Source organism: Triturus cristatus, chromosome 2_2, assembly GCF_964204655.1.
Source record: "Triturus cristatus chromosome 2_2, aTriCri1.1, whole genome shotgun sequence".
Taxonomy (NCBI): domain Eukaryota; kingdom Metazoa; phylum Chordata; class Amphibia; order Caudata; family Salamandridae; genus Triturus; species Triturus cristatus.
The window spans coordinates 802,263,503-802,287,911 of record NC_140582.1 but is presented as its reverse complement, the minus strand read 5'-3'; the positions used below and the strand labels follow the sequence as shown (position 1 = coordinate 802,287,911).

Genomic DNA, 24,409 nt, shown 5'->3' with positions numbered 1-24,409 from the left:
CGAGCCCCGGATACGTCTAGCGGAGGGGATGAAGCTCATTGGGGGGGGTAACACGGACCTCGCAGGGTCGCCCTGAGAGTGTGATCCGAGAGGATTGAACCTGCAGCCAAGAAGGCGGGGAAGGAGTTGAACCAGGAGCTGTGCAAAAGCAACTGACAACCCCCCCTCCCCCGTCGCTGTAAGGTGGCAGAGGGCGGATCTCAAAGGCGACAGTAAGCGGTGCCGCTGGGAAGCACTGTTAAGGCCTAACGGGACAGTGGACTGCAAAGGACCCTGTGAGGGGGCCCTCAAAGCCAGCAACTGCTGTACACCTGCAAGGACCCCCGAGGGCCACCGGGTAGCCTATGGCCCACAGACGAGGCCATCTCGAGCCCCAGACTTCTAAAAGGGGGGCTAGCACCCACCGGGGGGCAGCACAAGCCACGTTAGGTCGGCGCGGGAGTCCAAGTAGGGAGAATTTGTACCTGCAACCGAGGGGGCTGGGAACCAGGGACCGGGCAGATGCGGCTGGGGAAGAGGCCCACACAATCTACTCCTGAGACGGTGTTGAAAGAGCCGGAGGTCCCCCCCTTCCTATCCCTACCACCCGCAAACCGCAGCAGCACTACGATATAGCTCCTCAAGGGGCTGAGCAGCAGCAGGCCACGCCCGCCTCACCCACGAGGTGATCGCAAGCAGAGCCATAGCCCCAAGCGGACCATCGAAGAAGGAGCCCTAGAAAACTAGACCCGGGTCAACCCATATTCTGGGACTGGATTAGTGAGCCCACTGGGGTGCGGAGGAGGAGGGGAGGCCGATCCGGCCACGCATCACCGAGGCGCACTACCCACAGGCCAGCCGCCCCTCCAGGAGGGTGCGAGGAACACTACAAGGTTAGATGGGGGGTTTAGTCGGAACTGACCCAGAACCAGAGAATCGTGGACAACCACCCCCCAATTCCCGTCCAGCTGGCTAAACAAACGGAGAGGCAGGGGACTCAGATCGCGACCATGGGTCTTCTAAAGACAACAGGAGGACCCCTAACCAGACGAGTCCTGGATCACTGGCACCAACAGGTCAGAAGGCAAACACAGACCCCACCGCCAACATTGCGGGAAAAACTAGACCAGGTTCTAGCAGCCATAGAGCACTCGCGGTTATAATGGAGGAGCACTTCGGCACCCTCTCCTCGGACCTCACTTTGCTGCGTGATGACCACAGAAAGCTGGCGGACAAGGTGGGAGATGGGGGGGGGTGGTAAGGGGAAACGCTCTCTGCAATGATACCTCAATCTGAGGTGCAACAGGACTCCATCAAAGATTTGCAAGCCCGTGTCACGACCCTGGAGGACAGAACAGACTATCTGGAAGGGTGCTCCAGGCGAAGCAACTTGCGTATTCTGAACCTGCCGGAGGTAGTGGAGGGGAAAGATCCTGTTGAATATGCGGAAGCCTGGCTCTGGTCCTTTACACCACGAGAAGAACTCACCTTCCCAATCAAAACGGTGCGCAAGGTTCCGGCGTGACGAATGACCCCGGGCTCGCGTCCTCGCCCCATGCTAGTAAAGTTGCTCCACTTTCAGGACAGATACGCCATAATAAGAGTGGCCAGACAGAATGCTCCCATCATGGTAGAGGATAAAAACGCCATGCTCTTCCCAGACTACTTCAGAGTTTTACAATGGAAACTAGCATCATTTCTGGAGATAAAGACTACTACGGGACAAAGGCATGCAATGCTCTCTATTGATCCCAGCAAAGCTCAAAATAATCCACAAGGATACTACTGTGTTCTTGACGTATGTTTAGGAAGCAACGGACTGGATGCACCTGAACCTACCGACTGGCTTAAAGCAGAGAAACGCCATGACTCCGGGATCCAGGATGGCCAAGCCCCCAAGGCGTGGAACTCCGAGCACACGGAGTCAATCCAGAAAGCAACCTCTTCCCAAAACACTAGCATTGCTGGACTTGGAGTGGATCATAGCAGAGCGCAGAAAGGCGATACAAGCCACGGCGGAAATGGGGGCAAATCTCTCAACCTCGGATCATGAAGACACTCTGCATATTTTCATGCCTGAAGAAGATCTCAGTGACTCGAGTGACTCTAACGAGAATTCTGGGGCCCTGCCCGCCATCACGCCGCAGACGGCCGACACGCTTATATGAAGTTCACTTACACCTGCGGGCACACTGCCCCCGGTAGCAGGGCGGCCGTGCTCCTTACTTCCACATAACACACAGAGTATCATGTTACTGCTGGCCTCCAACTATCTTAGATGAGTGGCCCCCACTAGATATACACAGTACCATAAGGGCCCACCTGGCGCAATGAGTCTCAGCAGTTCACGTGAGTCAGCGGAGCACCCCCCCCCCCCCCCCCCCCCCCCCAACATTCAACAGTGGGTACGTAATCGTACCGGTTTGGATGTGCAGTTTGCTGCAGCAGATCCCCCTGTATTGGGTTTTCAACCCCAAAGAGTTCTAGTTCAACCCCTCGCCCCACCCTGATCCCATACTAACCCCATCTCGAAGGGCTGAACCATTCGCTGGCACACTTACACTTCACACCTGGCGCCAAAACACTTTCCATGGCGTTTTCAAGTGGGACCCCCGGGGCTTCCCTCCCTCACTGTGCGACCTATCAGCCCCCATGAGCCCGCCGACAGACATAACATTTCTCACTCTAAATGCACGGGGTATACATACGGCGCGGAAGCGCTACGCCATTTACGCTTACATTAAACGCCAGCAGGTGCAGATAATACTATTACAGGAAACTCCTCCCACAAAGGGGGAACTGGACAAGCTTCAAAAGCGATGGAGGGGAACCTTTTGCGCCATGAAATATTCAGCGTACGCGTGAGGAGTCCCCATCTGGCTCAGGCCGGGAGTCCCCATCTGGCTCAGGCCGGGAGTCCCCATCTGGCTCAGGCCGGGAGTCCCCATCTGGCTCAGGCCGGGAGTCCCCATCTGGCTCAGGCCGGGAGTCCCCATCTGGCTCAGGCCGGGAGTCTAACAGAAAGAAGGACCCCGATGGGAGATACTCCTTGCTAGAGGGATTTTTGGATGGACAGCCAATACTGATAGGTAGCATCTGTGCTCCAAACACGGAACAAAGACTATTCTGGGTAACCCTATCACGCGGCTTGGCTCAATGCACATCTTCACCGTGGGTTTTGGAAGGAGATTACAGTTGCACGTTAGATCTCCACTTTGACAGATCGTATCTACCGGCCCCAACGTCACAAGCCCACGCGTACACAGCCCGGTTCCAAGCCTGGGCAAATCACTGGCCGTTGACAGACGTGTGGCGAAGCGCACACCCGACAACTAAACTCTACTCCTTCCATTCCATCCCCCACGACTTATGAGTACGGTTGGACCGATTCATGTATACGCGCTCAATCCTTCCCCAAGCTCAACACTCTGCTTATCTAGGTAGGGTGTTATTAGATCATGATGCATACATTCTGGCGCTTAGATTGCATCCACCCTCCCCGCCAGTCCCCACATGGCGGCTCTCACGAGACTGCCTGGAGGATCCGGTGTTCCAACATGGAACAGCGGGAGAACATACAAAACTACTTTTCTGACAATGCACATTCCACAGACTCTAGGACGCTCGAGTGGGATGCCTTCAAGGTGGTCATGAGGTGTGCTTGCATCCGACAAATAGCAGGGGTGCGGAAAACACTAGAGCAGGGTAGTACAAGCGACGGAGCAACACTTAGCGCAGTTATCTAAAAAGGCAGACACACAGGGTAACCCCCCACACACAAATAGCAGAAGCCAAGACCAAATACGCAGAGTCCTGCGCAGATTTGCGCAGATACAATTTCCGCGCTTACGCTGCCAGAACCCACAGGGAGGGAAACCGAGACAGAACCCTGCTGGCGTGGCTTGTCCGGCTGGACCAGACCACCCAGCCCATCACCAGTATCAGAAACATGACTGGCGAGATCATTTACGCGCAAGCAGATATTTTGCTCGCCTTCCATGAATACTATAGTGATCTGTACAGGGAACCGTTCCCCGACAGAGCAGAACACATCCAAAAGATACTACATTCCACTACTCTAACATGGTTGACTGCAGACGACCAGACCTCACTAGAGGGACACATCACGACAGCGGAGATCAAACACACGATCCATCATTTAGCCAAAAACAAAGCTCTGGGACATGATGGCTTCCCCATAGAATACACACATTCTCCCAGCAACTAGCCCCACAACTGGACATAGTATATAGGGCGGCACTAAAGGCAGAAACACTCCCCCAATCCATGCAGGACTCAATACTGGTAACTTTTCCCAAACCAGACCTGGACCCACTGCTTAGGTCATCCTATCGACTTATTACCCTACTAACATCAGTCTGCAAATTACTGGGGAAGATCCTGGCAGACCGAGTAACGGGGGTGCTCCCACGCTTGATACACCCTGATCAGTGCGGGTTTGTGCCAGGACGAAACCTCTCAGAATATACGTCGGCTATGTCATCTTCAAGATGGGGTGCGGGGTAGGTTCCCACCTTGCTGCGTGCCTTATACTAGACCTAGAATAGACCTTTAACACTGTGGTGTGGCAGTATTTATTCGGGTTCTGCAACAAGTAGGTATGGGCCCCCAACTACTGGCGTACATTAAATTGCTATACACCAGCCTCGCTACCCGGGTCCGTATAGGCCAACGTATATCTCCGTCTATTCAGGTGTCCCGTGGGACACGTCGAGGATGCCCCCTTTCCCCGTTGCTGTTCGTTCTTGCAATGGAACCACTGGCGATACGACTTGGGGAGGGGGGAGAGCTCTGGGGTATACCACTAGAGGGGCAAACCCACAGTGCGTCTCTCCACGCAGATGACCTTCTAATATATGTAAGAGACATCACAACGGATCTCACGCCATTGTGGGCCACACTCGATGACTTTGGGAGAGTTGCTTGCCTAAGGGTGAATTGGGCCAAATCTATTATCTATTCCTTTCATCCAGATGCCCCTCACTGGGAGATAACAGCCGTGGAAATTAGGTTAGCATGGAACGGGTCCGCTCCTAGGTATCTGGGAATCAAGTTGTACCATACTCCCCAGGGAACTCCTTGAAGGCAACCACTTTCGAGCTCACCTTCTGTCGAATGCTTCCCTTGGCCCCCATAGTGATGGTGGCTTTATCAACAAGCATTGGCATAGCCAATAGGTCTTGCCTTTGGGACCTTATAAGTATTTAATTATGCAGCACAATATCCTTGGCGCAACATCGACTGTTGCATGGCTAAACACTTATAATGTCCCAAAGGCGAGACCTATTGGCTATGCCAATGCTTCTTTCACGAGTGCTGTTTTCCACTCTTTGTTCTTGCGTAAGTTATGTCTGTTGAAAGTCTGCGTCTATGACTTTGCATACCCCCTGAGTCTCTGCCACCGCATCCCCAAATCGGACTCTTCTCCTTTTTCCCGCCAGCTCTAGTTTCATGCCTAGCCGGCCCACAAAGTGACGTCACAGGAAGAGTCGACAATTGGGGCGGGAGAACTGTCTCCTTGGAAACCACTGGTGTAGTTGTATAATAACCAGGAAACAGTTACACAACCTTCCATTTCTTCAGCCAAAAGGGCCAGCCTGTGTGTATGCGGTAGTGTTGTCTTCTTTTGTCTTGGAGTTCTGACTGACTTGGTGGCAAGTTATGAGTAGTTTCCACTAGTACTCAGTGGTGCATGGCCGCTGTCAACGCAGTACTGGTAATAGAAAAACTGTTTGTTGTGGACGTCTGTCTCAGTCTTTGCTTAATTTATATAAGATTAAGATTATCAAGGTCAATTAAATTCAGCTGTCAATCCTGCCATAAAGGCATAGTTCATTAAACATACAATAAACACATCTGTTAAAAATATCCTCTAAAATATGATTTAAATAAATACGAATACAATTGAGGGGAAAACATGCTATTCTCAACCATGCACAGAGCGCTCATATTTAGTCACTATTCTTTATATGCATGTTGCTAAACCATACCTCTTCCTAGTGACCAAAGAACTTGAACTTTTAATTAAGTTAATCACAGATGTATAACTTCTGCAAGAAAATGATAGCTGTCTTATAGCTATAGCATCTAATATTAGCATCTCTAAATACTGGGGCCATTAAGTAGTGCGTCCTGTGCGAGGAATACGAAGTGCAAAACAATAGAAGTGCAAGTTGCCTGCTGTATGTAATAGTCACAGGGGCAGTTCGAAGATTGTTAAGGCAGGTACCCTTCGTAAAAAAGGCCACAGCAAATGAATGATATTAAAATGCATCCTAGTGAGAAAATCTGTACCTCTCACTTTGTATTAAAGACATAAAACTCCGGACCTTCTGAAGGTTTGATAGATAGTTAAAGGCTGTTTGCAATCGATTAAAAATTCCACAAGCATCTCTTCCCGTCATTTATAACCAGCACGCGCAGCTACACGGGTAGGACAAATGCTCTTTGCAGGATCTTAAAGCTTCCGCGTGTCATTTACGTCACTTTATAGTAGATAGGTTAAGAGACGACTAAAGCATAAGCATTCAACTCCAAAGCAGAGCAATGCACCCGTACTGGCGATGACATGTAAACAGCTTAAGTCACTGACGAGTCCTGTCATCTGGTGCACACGTCTTTCATCACAGCCTACCCCTTTGTCGTGCTTTCTCCTCAAGAGGACGCAAACCATGTTCAGTGTGTTGACACTACCGGACTTTGCCTGCCCCACCACCTCTGGGCATGAAAACTGAATGAATAATGCATAGTGTAACCATAAGCACTGCAGCCTTCATTACTAGTTCATGCTACCCGTACTTTTTTTCAGTTTGATATAACTCGAACTCGAAAACAAGTTCCCCCCCCCAAGAGGCTGCGGAATTCTAAAAGCACACGAGTGGTGCGCGCGCGATCTGTTTTCAATTATCGCGCCTGCGTCTGGGCACGATAATTCAAAACAGATGCCGCCCGTGCGGGTAACCGCAGGCAATAGGCCGTGGGCGGAGCAAAGGCGGGACATGCACCCGCCTTTGCACAATTGCGTGCTGTCTTTCTTAGAAAAGACGCACGCAAAGCCCAATAGCCTGTGCAAATAAAAAAAAACACGTGTGAGCGTGTGGTGAGCTTGGTGAGCTTTCTGAAGCCCCTTACAAAATGTCTCGCCAGAACAGCGCATGCGCGCTGCTACAGGCTCAACCTAAAAATGATAATAGTATCCAGTCTTCTCTATTTATTTTTTTTGCAAATGTCCCAGTGATCCCAACCCCCACACGGGCCTCTTTTTCGAGACCTAAACTCCTTATTGCTGACCCTGGTCTGAGGCAGAGGTCGCCGCAGAGTAGCCATGGCGACACTACAGCAACCACGTGACCAAGGTGAGTCGGGGGCCCTCTTCCTTTGAGGCCTACTTCCTTGCAGCACAACTGCAGTGGATCTCGCGCTGGATGGCAGGGCGTCAATCTAATAAATTATTTGATACCCAAATGACAAAAATCCAGCCAGTAGGATAAGAGGGATGCACATTCAATGATTCGATAAAAATAGTGCTCAAAAGTGCCAACTGTGGTTATCTGGTCATACCAGACAAGGACCGAGTCACAAATTCAGGCTTAACACGATGGAGCGCAGGCTGTATACAGGATCAAGTTAGGACCGCTGAACAATGTTATGTTAGTATAATTAAATTTAATATAGTGCTCGAATCATCCAAGGGCATCTTGGCGCTGCAAACAGTAGCTGGCAAGCATCCACGTGAAAAGATGGAATTAAAAATGCGAGGATTTTAGTAGTTTTCTAAACTAGCAATAGTTCATGCAGGTACAAATATTTACAGATTAGACTGTTCCAGTAAAAAGGAGCCAGGTAGGAAATGGCTCCGACCACATCTCGCCAAGCGGATGTGGGGTACTCTCAGCAGGGCTTTGTTCTTGGATCTTAAACCTCTGGGTGGTACTTGCAATGCAATTTTCTGTTGGAGACAGCTAGGGCTTTTGCCCCTTATGGCCTTATATGTGAGACAGCAGATCTTATAATTGTACCTTAAGTAATGGATGTGCAGCGTTGCAAGATCTGCGTTGAGGCTGCGCCGCTCATCGGTCGTTCTGGGGAGCTGCGGGGCTGTGATGCAAGGCCCTGCATTTTGGATGCGCCATGCAGCAGTGGTTCTAGGGGCTACAATGTGAGTTCCTGCATCAAGGGTGTGTCGCGCTGCAGCGGTTCCGATGGGCACTGAGGTTCTGCATCATGGATTTGTCACACAGCAGTGGTTCTTATGAGGAGCTGCGAGGCAATGCACAGCTCCTCATCAATTCTGCTGCAACCACAGCTGGGCTGCTGGAGCACCTTGAGGCCGACTTCAGAGGGTCCAGGTCTGGGGAAGCACCACTTGTGGGCGGGAGGGGGAGGATTCACAGTAGACCATTACCTGGTGCATGGCTTAAGGGGGGTTGGAGCCTTTTCTCTCTCGGATGATTTGATCAGGAGGCCGGCCAATGAGTCCTTGGAGTCACTGTGGTGGTCCGGGATTAAAGGTGTATGTCCAATCCTTCACACTCAGGTAGCAGAGTATCAGTCCTTATTGCAACAGAGCAGCACAGCAGCCCTCCTGTATCTTCCACAGGTCCAGGGGTTTATTGAAGCGTTGTGTCTCGGGTCCAACATTTATAATTGATAACCACTTTGAAGTGGGAGACGCCTCTAGAGTACTACCTCCTACTGAGGTGTCTGGAATTTCCTGTCTCCCTGCCCTGCTTGTCTGGCGGCATAAACGACTAGTGTGAAACCCTTTGTGAATGTGCTGAGGCAGTCTTTGTGATGTGCAATTGTGATACATGACAGCTCTGCCCCCTATCAAGTAAGAGATGACCCTCCTGCCAAATCCTAATCCCCCTTTGTTGCACTGTCTGGTAATGCACAAACAGGGTTTTAAATTCCAATTATTGAGACACCAAACTTGATATATCCCTTCCTGTTCCCAATTGAAAGTTCTAGCCTATTAAATGTAATAAGGTATCCCAATGTTGTCATATTGGCGAAATAGACCTAGTAGTGAAACATGAATTTAAGAGTTTCTAACTTTTAGGACATGTAAAGGTTGAAAGTACATGTCCAGCTTTTTAAACACAGTGCTGAACCCTGCCGTATGACCTGTTTAGGGCTTAACCTAGAGGTGGCATATATGTAGTAAAAAAAGGGATTTTAGGCCTGACAAATAGTTTATTTTGGCAGTTTAAAACTGCACACACAGGCTGCAATAGCAAGCCTGAGACATGTTTGACAAGGCTACTTGAGTGGGTGGCACAGGCCCACTTGCAGCATTTACTTTATAGACCCTGGGTACAGGTAGAACCACTTTACTCTGGTTTTAAAGATACATTAAATTTGCCATTTGAGTCACTTTAGCACAGGTTAGCAGTGATAAAGTGCTTGCAATTCTATAAGCCAACAAAAACTGGTTAAAAAAACAGGAGGGTTAAGGGAAAAGGTTTGGCGATGACCCTGCAGAGAGGGCAGAGTCCAACATGGTAACATTGCTCACAAGCAAAATATATTAACCTCATTGGATGGCCGCTGATTTAGACAAATCAGACGGGACCAGGTGGCTTCCTCCTTATAGAGCTGGTGTTAGCCATGGCCTTTCAGTTTCATTGAACTTGCGAATCAAATGGAATTGTAGTGAACCTGATAAAGATGGACAAGCGCATCAAGGTTTAGACGTTCGATTCAGCGCAAGAGGATACTTTGTTTCGAACAGCAAAGAACAGAGCAATCGGCAAAAAGAGAGAAGCTACGTTTTGGAAGTAGGAAGAAGAAAGAAATGCCCCTAATGAAAAGGTTTATCATCGTTTTCAGCAGACATTGGCAAAAGATTGGCGCCACACTGACATTTAGTGAGGAGTGACTCCGTAATAGAGGACAAAATCCCAAAGAGAGTACTGATTACCTATAGAAACGGCAGGTTTATGCACAATGCCCTGGTAACCACTAATGTATGGTCAGCAGAAAACCAGAACTGGCTCATGAGAAGAGTGGTTCAGAAAGTGCTTTAAATTTAAGGCATGTCAGTTTGGCACGAATAAAACTGAATACCATTCTCCATTTCATAAAAAACCCAAGAGATCAGGGGAGCCTACAATTGCAGAAGTGAATATGCGGTTTATATGTTAACCTGTTTGTGTCCCCTCCAGTATGTTGGGAGTACTGTACATCAAGTCCATTAAGTGATTCTACTACACGTAAAGTCAATTAGAAAAATTGCAACAAAGCTTACCCAGTGGTCCAACACTTTAGGACCGTTCACAAAGGAGATGTTACACAATTGAAGTATCTTGTAATAGATTGTGCCCCCAGAGATACCAGGGGCAGGAACAGAGAAAGAAAGCTACATCAGCTAGAATCCAGGTACCATATAGGGTTGGACAGTGAAGGCCCAGCGTGCTTAAATATGGAAGAGGCTCTACACATGTTCCTATAAAGCCCCTTTTTTTAAATTTCTAGATTAGAAACTTCTGTCTGTTATGTATTGCTATGTATACATTAAATATATTTTGGTGTGGTAGATTTGAGGGGTGTGGATAACACTTAGATTATTTTTCCATGTTTTCTTTTCGTCATTTAGTGTTGTATGGATAATATCTGGGCCCACTTGGGATTGAGAACCTTTTGAATGTTCCCACACTTGGGGTGGATGTTCCTTGCTAAGGCCTTGATATTCATTGCCCACGGGGGTGAATTCTTGGGTTTGAGCAACTTTATCCGTGGCTAGCAAGGTATAATGGCTTCCGGAGCTAAAACCATATAGGCGCAGCTTGTATGTTCATAGGACGCATGTGTGAATACTGACCCTGATTGATTGATTTCATTACTGTTAAATTATGGAACAGCACATCTCCTGTAGGCTCCCATTTGCGAGCTGTTGTAAGTGCATATTTATGCATTTTCAAATATGTAAATATGTTGAGATAGTTTTCCCCAAAGTGCAGGGAAATGAATGTATTATATATAAATTAATTGCTGCACGACGGTTGGAGTTTTAATGTTGATTAAATCACTTTGGAAACTTGCGTGTTTATAGCGGGTACATTTATGGCCAAAAAGTGACATGTATTATGAGCAAATGTATTTTTTTGATTTGAGAATGATTGTGTTTCGCCAGATATATTCAATGTTTCTTTGAGTTCACAATTTATTTAGCACCATGATGTTTGCGATAGCAGCACTTCTATGTCTATTGCACAGTAACGTGTTACAAGGGGAAACATCCCTTACCACGCTGGCAATGTATCGTAATGCCTTTACATCGTGGGTAATACAACGCAAGTCGTTACGACTTGCGCTGCATGGCGCTCTAACCTTAGGAATAGTAGGATTTACTCTTCCAACACCTTCCCTACTGTATGTAGACTGGTGTTAGAATAGTAAATCTTACTATTCCTAAGTCCAGCGCCCTCCAATGCAAGTCGTTTTAACGAGTTGCGTTGTAAAAACTGCGATGTAACGTTTCGCGATCAAAATGATCACGTAACGTTACATATTCGTTACAAGTATTTATGATGTCAATCTAAGGACGTTTCTTGGGTGTGAGCAAGGCTGTAGCAAGCAGCCGAAACGCGCGAATCGGCTTTCCTTGAATAAAGGAGTTAAACTTTCATCGGCTACGAGTGTCTGTACACGTTATTTGGAGGGACCTTTTGAGTTTATACACAGAGAAGCTGTCTCCGTCTTGCAGACTCTCCTTCGCTGTCTGGAATACATCAGCTACTGTGTTCTTATTTGAGTCTCGTATTTATCTATCTATAGATAGGGTCATTTTGTACGCATACAATTCCTGATTACATCTCAAATGACATCACTGATAACATAATTCAGCAAAGTAAACTTCAATCAACTTAATAAAATACCATATCAGTAAAGAAAAAGACGACACAGGTGAGTTGTACAGCACAGAGCTCATTGTAACCGTATCAACTTCTGCGCTCACTTATCACCTAACCTAGTTCTCAGCACGTAGTCCTTTCTCTCCTGAACCAGTACGCTAAACACCAATGACCAAAATCAGACATCTAACTGTATAGGCTAGTCTATTGCAAAACAAGAACATACGTGAACCTGGAAAGAGGTTTTAGTGTAAGTGTCAGATTTGCACAGACCACTACAATTTAGGATTATCACCAGGAAGGGCAGGCCCGGGACGCCTCTAGTGGACTAGGTACATATACTGCCCAGTCGCGAATTGTACAGGTGGATGAGCAGGTCCCTCTGCCAAATTCTGGTGGGAGGAAATTCTTCTAACCGCCATAAAAAGGCTTACCATCCGCCACATGATGACAGTTGGGATAGTCGAGGCAGCCTGCACCATCGTTCCTTCCCTTTTCCTTGGACTCATGGGAGGAGATGAGAATGCAGCCGGAAGCATAGGCTGGTAGCAGTTCCTCAGGACCTGGCCCACGTCTTTTCATTCATTTATTTTTGTACAATGTTGCTGCAAATTTACAGATCCGCTTAACACTAAAAAAGAGAGCGTTTTTTGCCTTAGGCCTAGGGGTGCTGGGTTTTCCTCCCCTCTACCCCTAATGTTTTTTCTTGTTTTTTGTTAACCTTTTTTTCTTGGGACTCTCTTGAGTCGGAGTCCCAACCAAGATGGCTTCAGGCACCACCTGATTGCATTGTTGGCAGCCAATCAGATCTCACCATGAGATCTGTGCTTGGGCTCTGCCCAGATAAACACATTTCTTTTCCTTCAATATAAAAAAATTTAAAGAACCAATTTACTCCAAAATCGCAAAAAGCACTCTTTCTTGTCCAGGATCTAGGCTTCTGCCAAATTTGGTGTAATTTCGTTCAGTGGTTCAGGCTGTAGTCGTGTCTAAAATGTCTATGGCAAGTAACATTAAAAACACCCATCTTTTAACCACCCACTTATTCTCGAACCTGACAACCCCCGCCCCCACATTCCCCCCCACTTGCGGGATCACCCTGAAACTTTCCATAGAGAACTAGAAAGAAACAGGAGGGCACTCATAGAAAATGTCATGAAGATTCACCAAATGGCGCCAAAGGTATAAACAAATGTGAACACTTTTTCTATGGAAACTAGGTCCTAACTATAACTACCTACTGGTGGCTGCCAGTAAGTATAATATAGAAATCTCAATGTTGGACTCTTAGACAATCCTTGAGGGAACCCCACAGGGGAAAGTAAAATTTTATGATTTGAATGGGAAAGGAATACACAGACTTTCCACCCAGGAACTACTTATTCCAGTCCAATGACAGACCTGAAATTCATTAACCTTTCTAAAAGTGCAGTATGAGCATCAATATCAAATGCTGCAGAAAGGTCCAATTGGACAAGGGCAACAGATCCTGGCCAGGTTCTAGATGTTATGGACCTCCTTCGCTACCAAAAGGAGGGTGGTCTCTGTACAATGAAGATGTTTGAACCCAGATTGGGCTCAGTCTAGTAGGTAGTTCCTTTCCAGGGAGGAGTTAAGTTTGATATGATTGACATGGTTTTAAATGATTTTAGCTAAATGTGGGAGCAAGGCGATAGGCCTATATTTCTCCAAGATGGCTGTGCCATACAGATCGCCTTTTAGGCAAAGGTACTGTGAAAGCAACTTCCAATAAGGAAGAAGGGAAGCAGTGTCAGCCAAACCAGTAGAAATGTGCACTTGATCTTTTAGATGCGAAGTCCTTTACCAGTGTCATAACCTAATGGGGACATGGGTCGATCAGCGAACCTGACTTAATTGAGCACAACAGGAAATCAAAAATTTCTAGAGTGAGGGGAGGATTCCTACAGCCCCTGACTAAAAGCAGAGGCTGTGAGTAAGTCGTTGTCAGGAGTAGTGCCATTGTCGGTTTCTGAATGAAACCAGGTCCATATCTTAACTATTTTATCTTGCCATGTTACAGCCCTTGAGAATTAATTATGGTATTGAGCAGATAATTATAGAGAAGAAGCTTCAAAATAGAGAGCACTTCTCTTGAGTGCTTCATACGCATTTTCTTTTAGCCCACGTGGATCTAATAATACAGTAATTTCTTAGCAGCTTTACATTGTACTACTTTGACCTCCTTGCTTAAGTTATATCAGCCTAATTTCTTCCATATGGCATGGTGCTGAAGGTCTGGCTCTATAAGATTTAATCAACTGGAGGAGAGCTATTTTATCTAAAAGCGGTAGACAGCCAGTAATTACATGGCAATAGATCTTCGTATAAAGACAATGAAGAGTCCAAAGCAGTAACTGAAGTAAAAGTGAAATTTTCTTTTTTTTTTTCCTTTACTAAACTTATGCCAAGGTATTTTCCATTTCTCTGAGAGCTTGAGGTCGGGTCTTGGAGGAAGTGTCCTGCTGAACAAGGTCAAACAATGATCTAACCGTTTCATTGGTATAGGAGTAGATCTAATTCTGTATTTTTTCTTACAAATCTGCCTTATGGAGTTTACTGTTTTTGGCTGCTGTGGTCCCTTGAATGGACCTGGGGTGATGGCTAGGTTAGTTTAAAAATACTTTTAAATCAAGGATGTGATTTAGTTGTGTGAACCCTTCAGGAAGAGCAAGTGAGGAGTAGGATCGTATATATGCACACTTCTGTGTGTAGTTTAGTGCATTGATTCAGTTGATGGACCCCACAGACGTTTCTATCAAATTAGTTTGAGTCCGCATTACTTCTGACTGTACGTGATCTTACTTTAATCTTATGTCAGACACACACACACACACACACTCTCTGTTGCATCCTTCATAGCGGGTTATTGGGGGGGGCATATAGGCACGTTGTAATAGATGCAAAATCATAGCATCGTGATCACTTTACATGCTTTTCTTGATACCATGTAAGTCTTATTGCTCCAGCTAGGCTGATTTAGCAATATGTTTGATTGTATGCTATGTACACCATTATTAATGTACACCCAATAGTAGCATCTGATAAAGACCTACTGCTGCAGTCACATACCTAATGTTTTATGTATCAGGTCCAGTTGGTGGCAACTCTAAAACTATTAGCATGGCTTCAGTGTTTTGAGGAAAACCCATCCATGGACGTATTCCTCGGAGAGCATTTTGTATTTGCCAGATGGCTTTAAACTGGTGTTAAAATTGCCAACAATAATGACCAATGAAGCTCGTAATTGTTGCCGGCTCTTTTAAGTGTGACCTTTTGTTCCTCTGGAATCCTAGATAGAGCTGCAGTTGTCCCGTTGGTTCCCCCACCTGGGTACCCATTTATTTTGTGTCCCATAGCTGGTGATACAGGAGCTGCAAAGAGAACCGTTTTCTGCTGCCAGTTAGTACTGTTGTCATCCTCCTTGGTCCTGCCACCTTGCTTCAGGTAAGATGGCCTAAATATAGAGAGAACATTCTTGCTCGCCTGTGAGATGCTTCCTTTCTGCTTGTGACGTGCTTGGCCTAGTATTTTTTTAGTTTGTGCATCAAGCCTTTTAAATAAAATATTTTAGATTGGAGCCTACCAGAATGCACAGCTGTCTGGTTTGCTAAAGACATCTTTTTTTTAAACAAATTTTTATTGAGATTTTTAAAAAAAAACATAGTACAATAAATAACCCGGATAGGGCTGCGAATGGACACATCTGAAATAGAACTTGGCAGGATACTATATTTAGACATCTGAGCATCGTGGGCTGTAAAACGTCGCTTCTGATGTGGGGTGATGTGACCTGAAATGGGGTTATCCCCCCCCGTACTCCATCCTCTGTCCTGCAGTATGAATCAGTAAAATCTACTAGTCGGAATTTCTCCGGTCATCAGCCATATAAAGTAACTCTAACAAACCCCCAACCTCAACTAACCCCCCCCCCCCCCATCCTCCCCGAGGCATGTCGCTGGATTAACAATGTTACGCTGTTGGATCTGTGAGCAGGACTGTGACGTTCTGTGTCCTATATATTCCAGACCTCAAGTTTCGGCGTCGGGGACAGATATTCTCTCAGGGTCATCCCGCCCTATCTGCGCTCAGCTCTCAAATCTATCCGTACCTCCTGAAGTCAGTCGTCTGCTGCAGGGTCTCTCCGCTCAGGAGTGCCAGCAGTGTCGGCCGTTGGGTGTTTCACCAGTTCCACCAGTGCTAACCATGCGCGCGCTGTCTCCAGGGCCTTGTCGCTCCCAGTTTGCCTGGCCATTCGCAATCTGCAATTCCCCTCCGCCTCTGCCCATTTCTCTAACTCCCTGGACCATCGCACTAAGCTGGGGCCATTCTTCGCCTTCCAGTGGCCGGTATTCTCCCTTTGGACCAACACCAGCCAAAGGTCTATAAACTTGCTAGTGACTTTGGTCTTGGCAGTATGCGGGAACCAATGTAATAAGCAGCAGCCTGGTGTCAGTGCCACCCCCCTTTCCGTTGCTGCCGCCAGTTCAGACGTCACCCCATCCAGTACTCTCCCAGATGTGGACAGTCCCAAAGCATGTGGAGGAACCCCGCTCCCTCCAGGTTACACCGTGGGCATGCGGTCGAGCCCCCATGGTATTCATTCACCTTGCCAGGGGTGAGGTACGTCCTATGCAACACATAGAAGTGGATCAGTTGGAAGCGTGTATTCCTAGAACACTTCCAGGCCTTTTCTACCAAGTCTCCCCATGGCTTCTCCTCAATTGGTACACCCAAATCCTCTTCCCACTTGAGACGCAGGGACGTCAGGGGCTGTCTCAGGCTGCAGGCGATCCTCCTGTAGAGGCACGTGACCACCTTAAAGGTTCCCGCCGTCATTACTACATATTGGCAGGCCAGAGAGGTCCGAGGTTCCGCCATCCCCTCTCGCCAATGTTTTCTAATGGCTGCTGTCAATGCAGCATGAAGAAGAAAGTTCCCTCGTGGTAGGTCCTAGCGCTCCAATAGGTCGTTAAAAGGTAGAAGGTTACCGTCCTCAAACGGGTCCCCTATAGTAGTGATCCCTACATCATCCCAGTCCCATAGCCTGCCCCAGTCCCCTCCGTGAGGTAAAGCCTCACATATCGTCAGCGGGATCACCGGAGCGTAGGGGTGCGCGTACACGCTCGCCTAGCTAGTTGGTTCCAACACTGGCGCACCGCCTGTACGTCAGGCGGGAACATTCTATTCCCCATGGGCAAGCGGAGCAGCATCTGGGAGAGCAGCAGCAAGGAAGGGTCCTTCCCATCAGGTTCCTCCCGATGTCGGGTTCGTCTTGCCACCCATTTGGTGAATCATTGTAATTGCTCTGCGTGATAGTAAAAGCCCCCCTCCACTCTGGACCGCTGCATGGTGACCAGAGCCACCCTGCATCGCACCGCACCCCAACAAGAATCCTGTAAGCAGTGTATTGTTGCACTAACACCTTAGTTGGAATCCAGATCAGGAGTGTCCCAAATAAATAAAGGAGTCTGGGCAGTGTGACCATCTTCACCAAGGCAATCCTCGACGCAACCAACAGCGGGAACTTTTCTCAAAACTCAAAGCAGCTCTTGACCTTGGGTACAGCCAGCCCTATTTTGTCCTCCACGGTACAAAAAGGGGGTGGTGATGGATGGAGCATCAGAACCAATCAAACACTCACACCCAGTCAACAGATCTGGGTTTGATCCATCACCGTTCTTTAGCCCACTCTGCCACCCCAGTTCAGACATGGCCATATGCAAATCAGTCTGACCCTGTGCCTCATGGGAACAGTCCAGCCCGAACTGCCAAGCCATGCCTTCCCTGGACCGGAAACAAGCTTCCTAGGACCGGTTTCTGGCATTTCCGCCGTCTTCAGCCAGGCTTGCTTGAATCCAGTGGCAAAGTGAGCAAGGGGTGGCAGAGTGGGCTAAAGAACGGTGATGGATTAAACCCAGATCTGTTGACTGGGTGTGAGTGTTTGATTGGTTCTGATGCTCCGTCCATCACCACCCCCTTTTGTACCGCTTTGTTCGCCATAAGTTGGCAGGGTATGCTCAGACGTGAGTCCCTTGCTCACTTTGCCACTGGATTCAAGCAAGCCTGGCTGAAGACGGCTGAAATGCCAGAAACCGGTCCTAGGAAGCTTGTTTCCGGTCCAGCATGTTGCCAGGATCATGGTATATCTGGGTTCCGAGGTAAGGCAAGCATCTGCTTTCCCATGGGACTTTCTCTGCTGGCTGCGTCCCATCCCTGTCTGGGTGTGTCGGAAAAAGACAGGATTTGGACCAGTTCACGCGAAGCCCCGCAACCTCTCCCAAAGACTGCAGCAGTCCCTTAGCCACCCGGAGGGCCTCCCCTGAGTCAGCCAGAAACAAAAGGAGATCGTTGGCATACAGCGCTATTTGTTGTAAGTGTCCCTCCACCATCAGCCCCTGGTAGTGACGGCCCGATCTGGCATGAACAGCTATCGGCTCCATTGCCAGCGCGAAGAGTGGGGGCGACAGCGGGCAGCCCTGCCTCGTGCCCCCACCCACTTTGCAAGCAGCAGAAATCAGCCCTCCCGTTCTGACCCTAGCAGTGGAGTTGTTGTACAAGATCGCCGTCCATTCCACAAAGCGGTCCCCCAGGCCGAACGCCCTCAGGACCGCAAAAAGATATGGCCACTCTAGGCTACCGAAGGCCTTTCTGATGTCGACCGTAAAAATGCAAGCCTCCTCCCTGCAATAAGTGTTCGCCCTCAAGATACGCAGTAGCCTCCGTACGTTCATTGCCGTGTTCCCAGTTGGGATAAATCCCGCTTGGTCCACGTGAACTAACGTTGACATGTGGGCCAATAGCCGACTAGCCAGGATTCAACTCAATATCTTATAGTCCAGATTAAGCATGGCAAGCGGCCTGTATGCAGTTCGGTCCCAATCCGGCTTACCCGGTTTGAGGAGAGGTACGATGATTGCCTCTCTCGTGGAAACAGGAAGACAACCCTCCCGTTTTGCTTTGTTATATAATACCACTGGTGTCGGTGCAAGGATATCTACAAATTCAGAATAAAATTTTACAGGAAGGCTGTCCGTCCCCAGTGTCTTGTTCCTTGCCATATGCTTGATGGCGCAACACACTTCTCCCACCTCAACTTCTTTACCGAGCTCCTCTGCCGCCTCGTTGTCGATCTGGGGAAGCTCTACCCCCCTCTGAAAACCCCATTCCATTGGCAGCTCCAGGGTCAAGTCTACTCTGATAAAGAGTGGTATAATAGTTAAAGTGTGTGTTGATGGCTTGTTGAATATAATACGCCACACCCCTGATCCCGAAGCTCCTGGATCGGCGTCCCTCTATGTGCCGGGTTCGCCAACCACACCAGCAGCGCCCCCGACTTGTCCCGTTCTGCATGGGCCCGTTTGCTAAAGACATCTTAGGGACATTCGGAAAGCTTCCCTGGGAAAGCATTCTACCTTTGCTTACCATTGTCTTTGCGATTTGTAGCTTACATGTGCTCACTTTCTATTTGCTGACTTTGTTTTAGGCTGTCCGGCATGAGTTTGTGTCTCCCATGGAGAATACCCTATTTACTGTATTCTTTCACCAATAGCTTGCTTTCTGTAAACAGGCCTTTAAACCTTGTTCTTGTCTTGTCACATTTGCTGTGCATTCAAAGACAGATGTCAAATGTCAGGCTCTGTCTTTTGAGGGGGCTTGGTCTTTACTTTTCTTGACTTCAAAGTGAGAGGATTTATGTGACAATTTTGTTGGGGCTGTGTAAAGAAAGGCTTTTCTAGCCCACAGCAAACTGTAAATATCTGTAAATGAACTGTGGAGTGTAACACAAAAGCCGCGGTGCCCTGCAAAGAGGTTCTATGCTCCCTGGTGTATTGCAAAGATGCCATGAGCTCCGTGGTGCACAGCGAGAGGTCTCGGTGTGTTCCCGGTGTGTTGCCCTAATGTCCTGATCTCACTTGTGCGCTGCGAGGGTGCTCTGTCTTCCAGGTGCGGTGCACAAATGACGCTGATCACAAGGTTCGGCGTATCCCTGGTGTGTTTGCACAGATGATTTCACTATTGTGCTGCGAGGATGACGTTTGTGTTACTGGTTTGTTGCACAAATGCCATGATTGCCCCTCACTCCCCCACTGCCCCCCCCCCCCCCCAAGCTCCTGAGCCCCGATCTCACTGGTGCGCTGTGAGGGTGCTCTGTGTTTTCTTGGTGTATGGCACAAATGCCCAGAGTCCCCCAGTGCGCTGCCAGGAGGCGGTGTGCTTCCTAGGGTGTTGCGCGGATGCCTGCACTGATCTCACTAGTGAGCTGCGAAGAGACTCTGTGCCTCCTGGTGTGTTGCGCGGATGCCTGCCCTGATCTCAGCCGGGCGCTGCGAGGAGGCGCTGTGCCTCCTGGTGTGTTGCAGATGAATGCACTGATCTCACTAGTGTTCTGCTAGGAGGCGCTGTGCCTCCTTGGTGTGTTGCGCAGATGCCCGCCCTGACCTCAGCAGTACGCTGCGCGGATGCTCTGTGCCTCCTGGTGTGTTGCCCGGATGCCTGCACTGATCTAATCAATCCGCTGCTTTGAGGCTCTGTACGCTTCGCTCCCCGTGGCATGTTGAAGTGGCTGTGTGCTGGCTGAAACATTGAGCAGGGCTAGGTCGCCCCAAGCATATGAAGACTAAGGCCTCTGTGCCCTGGTCACAATGGTGGCAGCAAACACAGATATAATATTCAAAGCGCTGGGACCTCGTGGGCTGAGGTAGAGATTGCCTGCCGGCTGCACCACAGGCCAGCATCATATTACATGGGCTGTTTTCTAATGATTCGGGAACATGCTTTTCTCTCGCTGTAAATAAACCAGACGCACAGGTAAGTGTCTGGTCACATATCAACAAACACCGTGTAGGTGACTGGAGGCTCCGAGAACCCCAAAAATCTATCTAAACCCAACTTTCAATATATTTTTTGCAATATTTTAGCCTTCCAAAAATTGTATGCATTGTTGCCTCAGGCCATGCAGCCCCAACGCCTTCTTCTGTGAGATCTAATACCGCCTTATGTCCAGGGCCGGACTGGGACCCCAAAGCAGCCCTGGCAAATTGTGTCAGACCAGAGGCGCTTTAAGGCATGGGCATAGGGGGCTCTGGCCCGGGGCTCAGCCTTTCAGTCAGATAATCTTAACCTGATGAACTTAAATAATTGTTGAACAGTTGTTTTAAATGCTGTTTTCCTTTCATTTTGTTTTATTGTGGGTGATGTGCCGGACACTATTACAGACATTTTACTGGGAAATGTTTGTTTCATGCAACATTCATAAAAAAAAGTTTATTTTGGATCCAAACCGGACCTCACATATGAGAAATGGGAAGGAGTCGCAGATTATTTGCAATAATATTAGTGAGCTGCAGCTGTGTTACAAAATTGAACATCCACCACTATCCCTGAATATTAGTTGTAAACACATGTAGAATTTGGGCCAGTGCGCCTAGGCACTGTCCGTAATCTAGCCAAAGAGGTAATGAAAGAGCCAAAATTGGATCATAAATTCAAAGCTGTTCCGAACAGGGCCCCCCAAACTAGGTTTGACCCAGGACTCCTAAAATCATTAAGATGTCCCTTCCCCCTGTACCGTGCATAGCGAGTGAGCCAGACCACTGCAAAAGTTTTTTTTTTTTTTTTTGGGAAGGTTCTCTCCCAAGAAAATTTGGTAAAATATGGTGCATTCTACAATAAATTTGTCATTAAATATTCAATTGTTTAGCTTTTAAAGCATAGTAAATGATGAAACTTACTGTGCACTAGGATACAACAATCTTTATTGGGGCTCTTCAATGATTCTCTCACTATCATCCTCCAACAGCACCTCTCATGTCTTCATAGGCCCTCTCTGACATGTATTTTATTTGTTTTCTAGCACCTCTCATACCAGTGTAGGGTTTTGGAGCACTTTACATCACACTCGCATACAGAGACAATGAATCATACATGTGTAAATAAGTGTATAGAAAATGTCACATAAGGTAATGGGGAATACAAGGAGTAGATTTCACATGCCAGCCATAAAGGTAGGCACTTTTAAAAGTGCTTGGTATGGAGAAGCACAAATCCACGATTCAGAGCATAACATATTGGTTAGGGTTGACTTTAATAAAAAAAGAATTAAATTCTACCCAAACAAACCATTTTTAGCCACAGGAGGATAATGAGACTGGCAAAAACACATTACTTTCTAATCTGCTAAATGCAGCTCTTTGTCACTTTCACACTTTTTTTTATTTTTTTATTTACTTTTCCATCTTGGATTGGTAAATAAAAAAAAAAGGCACCTGTGTCATTTTGTTGGAGCCCAAGCATATTTACACGTCTGAACACACACCATCATGTAAGCGCATGCCTACAATATAATACGGCTGCGTCATCGTACCTTTTTAGGTCGAGCCTAGCAGCACGCATGCGCTGCTAGGCGTCTTGTCTACTTCGTGTGGGTCTGACTCCTCCCACATATTGGATTGACTTTTGCCTGTGTCTTTCAATAATGAAAGCATGCAAATGGCCGAGGGCGGGTGTATGTCCTATCTCTTTTGTAATTTTCACTCCCACTGTTGTGTTGCATGCTGGCTGCGAGCAGCGGAGCGCAGGGTGGCAGCTGAATTCCTTGTGGGTCCGGTTACTATCTACTTGAGGGCATGTTTTTCTATTTTTGTGGCGCGGGGATTAAGTGACTTATTTGCCCAGAATCACAGGAAGTTGACCCAGCGCTGGGATTGACCTCCCCCATGCCGCGGAGGCAGAAAGGTGTGCTTTTGTGTAGAAGATGTGCTTCTCATGATGATGTAAAGTGTTTTAATGTTTGCTGACCGTGTTGACGAAGGAACATCAGCAGTACTGCCTTCTATGTGAAACGCTGGAAAACGCGGCGTGTTTTGAATTAAATAGCTTAAAGCGAGGGTGACCATCCATCCTTAATTTTACACGGACAGACAGTTGTATATTATTTATATATCAAATAGCATTTGCTTTGATTGCGTGGCTGATAAACACCTTTAAATCGGCATTTTTTTCTACCATATAAAACGCATGCGTACTTGCTATGTGTTTTTTACTGCTTTACATAGCGCAGATTTGGCTCGGGAGCATTGTGGGCGCTTTGCGCTCAAGGCATAGGTTTTGCCCTTGAGAGCATATTTTTCTGTTTTTGTGGGGATTATGTGATTTGCCCAGAATCACAGGAAGTTGACCTGGCGCTGGGATCTGGCCTTCCCGTGACGCGGAGACCTGAAGATATGCTTTCATGTGGGAGATGTGTTTCTGGTGTGGAGCGCTTTGGTGCTGGCGGGTTGGGTTCATGCTGTATAAAGCTGCAGAAAAGGTATCTATTGCAATGTGTAGGTGAGACCTTGCTGTGCAAGCACCGAATACCATTCCCCCACAACAGACTCCAGAGTTGTAGAAATCATGTACTTACCGGAGTTGGGCGGCAGCTTCCTTCAAGTAGATTTATAGGACTGAAACATGCCCAAGGTGCGTCAGCCGATCTCAGCGACAATAGTAGTGTATTCTAGCACTAGGCCGCAGCTGCTGTCTCACACTTTAACTGAAAGCGCGACAGTTTGCTGCATGGCTAAATACTTAAGTCTCAAAGGTGAAACCGATTGTATTGCATTGCAAATGCTCTTCAGTTTCATCTTTGGAATTTATGTGCACCTTTTTAGTAGCTGCGAATTTGCAATGTATTTGTAACGCTTGGCTGACTCAATTATTTTTGCCTTTGAATAGCGTTAATGGCCTCAGTGAATTGTTATATCAATAGAATAGCGATATGCAGCCCCCGCGCACTCACAGGGTGTGTTCATGCAAATATTTTACTGCATTCTCATACTGCATATGCCCTACGGGGTTGAAATGAAGATACGTGCAAGAACAACCCTTAATATTCTTATGATTTTTTTTTAATTGAAGGTTACTAGAGAGGATAAATTTAAGAATTAAACAACTTAAGTATGTTTTTCTTTTACTGCTTGGGGCCCAGAGTACGTTAGTGTTTGTCTTGTGAGTAAGGGGGGTCATTTAGAATAGGGTGGAATTGGGACAGCTGTTTAAAAATGGCAATTATCCTTTACAATCTTCCCTGATCCTCCCCCTCAGTTAGGATTTGGGGAAATGTGGTTTTCCTGATGGAAGATGTGCCACTAGCTCCCTTGTGTCTGACTCTTTTTCCACTAGCCCTTTCTGCTGTCTAGAAAAGGTCTACACACAGGAGGGGGACAACACCAAGGACATTGCTGTCATTAGTTATGCCATTTCCAGAGACAGATCTGTGATCTGGTGATCACTCTTCAGAAATGCCATAAGTGACGGAATTGACAGCAGGTTTGCGATACCTTCCTTGCGGACTTGTACAGATACGAGAGTGATAGTGAGGTGGGGCCAAATTGCACATATCCAGTCTCCTAGGAGCTGAATCCACATTAATTTCTGGCTTGTTTACTGTGTTTCACCAGTCATATGCCTGCAATTTGGCAAATACTTACTATTTTATATACAGTTTTTTTTTTTAATAAGTTAATACAATTTGGGCTTGATAAAGCCTAACA

General features: G+C 47.4%; 1 protein-coding gene across 1 annotated transcript in view; it reads left to right on the top strand.

Moving 5' to 3' along the window:
* The window catches only part of FIP1L1 (factor interacting with PAPOLA and CPSF1), a 520,306-nt gene that overhangs the window by 16,426 nt on the left and 479,471 nt on the right, over positions 1-24,409 (top strand). The window lies entirely within an intron of this gene.